The sequence below is a fragment of the Siphateles boraxobius genome, unplaced genomic scaffold, assembly GCF_051911475.1.
Source record: "Siphateles boraxobius isolate OS27281-9 unplaced genomic scaffold, OSU_SipBor_1 104, whole genome shotgun sequence".
Taxonomy (NCBI): Eukaryota; Metazoa; Chordata; class Actinopteri; order Cypriniformes; family Leuciscidae; genus Siphateles; species Siphateles boraxobius.
The window spans coordinates 2,042,567-2,046,567 of NW_027508705.1; positions in this window are offsets into that span (position 1 = coordinate 2,042,567).

Genomic DNA, 4,001 nt, shown 5'->3' on the forward strand with positions numbered 1-4,001 from the left:
TGCTGCCGCCCTTGCCACGGGCTTTTGAGTTTTATGACTGCTTTCCTTTGTTGGCTTACCTGTATCAATAAAATATTGCAAATGGATCCGGCCGCCTCAGCCTCTTCCTCACAGGTAGAGAATGAAAAGATATAGTATGTACTCCTGATTTCACATAGGCTACTGGCTTTCTAATATAGTACTGAAGGATGTAAGCTCTCATCATATTCCTTTGAAAAATTTTGCATTTTTATTTATAAAGCATAAATGGTCTAATAAAAGGCCATATAGGTTATCTTTGCAAAGTTTAGTCTATTTTATAAATATAAAAACAGTAACTGCTTTAATTTACATTAAATAGATTGCTGCAAAACAGAACTGGTCTGTATTAGCAATAGAAATAGATTGTTTTTCTGAAGTGAGGGGTAATTGCTTGTGCAAAAATCTCTTCACTGATGCTGGATGTTAGAGGTTGCTCATAATCTTTTTCCAAATTTTTTGTTGGGGCGATACAATAGTAATAAACACACTTCTTATCAAAAACAAACAATGAAAATTATTTAGAAGGAAAAGGCAGAAACAGTTGATTCAGCATAAATTTGGAATTTAGATTCCCTGTAGAAAATAGTTTTGCAAATTTGTTTAAAGCAAATATTTAAAACCTTACTAAATTTGAGATAATTACAGAGCTGAGGCTCCAAACTGTATAGCAGCAATTTTAGTAGCACAATATTAAGCAAGATAGATTTCAACTCTTGAGTCTCTCTACTGAACTGATCTGCTGTAAAATGGACATCTGCTGGTTTGGTGTTGTTTTGGCTAACTTTATTCACTGTCAATTGCAACAGTGTCATCTAGTGTTTAAAATGTAGAAGAAAAATTGATATGTAGATGCAACTTAATGCAATATTCAAACAAATTGCAGGGTGAGTCCCATTAAAACATGTCCAGATCACTGTTTAGGACTCTTTTTGGCATTGTGGCACTTAAGTGATATGATATTATATTTTTTTTCATTCAATACCCTTAGAACAAGAGGTATTACATATTCACATTATCACATTAACATTAGCTGCCATGAAATTAAGTGAAATAAAAAAAATAACTTTTTTTGAAATATTACATAAAACCCAGTGCTTTCAAAGAATTGCATGTTTTCAGTGCTTTTCTGTTTGTTCCAAAAGATTTACAGATAATTTAAAGTCATTTTTAAAATGTGAAAAAATTGGTTTGTATTGAGCCCACTTCTTTTTATGTAAAATAAATAACTGTATAATATGTTGCTCTTTACATTTCAAAATTTAAATCTGAGTATAAAAAGAACATCAAATACAAAAATGTATATATTTTTTCTAGTGTACAGAATTCACGGGTATATGAAATATTAAGTTTAAATCTTTCCAAAACATGCTTGACAGGATCAAATCTGTGAAGTATTTTGTAAGACACTTCCTTAATTTTGTTATTAACACAATTTCCATGCTTTGACCCAAGATATATTACCAAATAAAAAAGACCAAAAGAATCTTGCTGCAGGAAAAGACACAAAACAAAGAGCATTTCTTATATCCTTGTTGTTACATTTTGACATGTTGACTTTAAGAGTAAAATCACACTCTTTGGAATCGCATCAAAAACAATAGCAAACTCGCTTGGTTTAACTGGTAACTGAACATTTAAATTCAGTATATGATAACAAATATCCATTGGAATTAACGAATTGTCTCACTTATATAATCCCTTCATTGAATCAAGTATGATAGAATAGTGATTTTTTTTATATTGCTTATACACCAATTTCCATGCTAGCAGAGCTTGTCTGTGAAAACTGGCCAATTTAACAGGAATTTTGTCAAAAGAAAAATTGCATTTCAACAAAAAGTCTATGCCTCCAAGAGTATTAAATATATCATTAGGAAATATGTTTCAAAGACTTTATTCTTCAAAAACTCAATCAACCATTTAATTTTGAAGGTGTCATTAAGTGTACTACAATCTAAGACCTCAACTATCCCTTGCTCTTTGGTGTTACATATTACCTCCTTTTTAAAATTGTGGCTTTTTTCTCCATATAAAATCATAAAGTATCTTATCTAAGTCCTTAATATATGATATGACAATAGACTCTATGCACAAACGCTGCTTGCGTATTTCCGTTAGAATCTCAGCCAGCAACTTCAGCGTAATTGTACTAGCGGCAAAGCTCTTTCCTAGCGTATTGCAATCAAAAAATAATTATGCAAGTCTAGATAAGTATTGTTATAAATATAAAAATATATAAAATGTCTATCTAGCTATTGCTTCCTGTAATTTTAAATATTAACAGTGGAAGACGGTAGTTTCACCAAACATTACTCTCTGGTTATGCGAAAGGGGCTATTACTCAACTTATACTAGTAGAATATCTACTTGTTTTCAGCACAATGACCTTATTAAAGCAACACCAAGTGACTTTTCCTCTGCGGTCGCCCTACAGGTTGGAAGCGGAATTGTCCATTACGGCTGTCGTAAATAATTTAGCACGCACATGCTCTCTGTTTATCCAGCACCGGCTTAGGAATCAACAATGGCCACAGACAAGGTAGAGTATGATACATGTTTTTATGAAAGTATGATAAATTGCGACATCACAAACGAGCAATTGTAGCAATTGTAACGCTTGCCGTAAAGCAAGTCATATTAGTAGTTTTCTTATGTCTCATTAGAACTACAGAAACGCGACCCGATCTGGCAATCTTACATAGCGTGGATATATCAGATAAAGGACTGCAAAGCTGTGGCATAAGTGCATTTCACCATGTCACGACTTGATGAACCACTGAAACGATTTTGGAAACATTATTTTAAGGTAAAAATTCTTACTTAGTGTTGCTTTAAAAGCATGGGCAAAGTATTGAAGAGTAAACACTACTAGTGACAGACTTCATTTATCCCCGTAGGTTTTATACCCTTGGCTATTCCTCAGTGCATTCATACTCTTTGTGGATCTTCATTGGGTTCCACCTTGGCTCCTCCCTCTCTCGGCACCACCTGGGGCCATCGTCCTTACAGCTCCGCCTTGGGGCCATCGTCCTTACAGCTCCGCCTTGGGGCCATCGACCTTACAGCTCCGCCTTGGGGCCATCGTCCTTACAGCTCCGCCTTGGGGCCATCGTCCTTACAGCTCCGCCTTGGGGCCATCGACCTTACAGCTCCGCCTTGGGGCCATCGTCCTTACAGCTCCGCCTTGGGGCCATCGACCTTACAGCTCCGCCTTGGGGCCATCGACCTTACAGCTCCGCCTTGGGGCCATCGTCCTTACAGCTCCGCCTTGGGGCCATCGTCCTTACAGCTACGCCTTGGGGCCATCGTCCTTACAGCTCCGCCTTGGGGGCATCGTCCTTACAGCTCTGCCTTGGGGCCATCGTCCTTACAGCTCTGCCTTGGGGCCATCGTCCTTACAGCTCTGCCTTGGGGCCATCGTCCTTACAGCTCTGCCTTGGGGCCATCGTCCTTACAGCTCTGCCTTGGGGCCATCGTCCTTACAGCTCCGCCTTGGGGCCATCGTCCTTACAGCTCCGCCTTGGGGCCATCGTCCTTACAGCTCCGCCTTGGGGCCATCGTCCTTACAGCTCCGCCTTGGGGCCATCGTCCTTACAGCTCTGCCTTGGGGCCATCGTCCTTACAGCTCCGCCTTGGGGCCATCGTCCTTACAGCTCCGCCTTGGGGCCATTGACCTTACAGCTCCGCCTTGGTCAGTTGTGGCTCTGCCTGCACCGTGGACTTCTGGTCTACACCCTCCACCCATTCGACTCCACCGGGCTCTGCCTTCACACTGGCTTCGCATCAGTCCTCTGGCACCCTTATATAAAGTAGTTTGATGTAGTGCTAACACTAAAACTGTGAAAATTTGAATTTTTTTCTCACACAGTAATTTTTTTTTTGGGTGAACTATAGACAATAAATGTTGTTGCTATCCACGATACATATTGTTGCATTTTTGTATTGCGATATATTGTGACACTATATATTGTTACACCCCT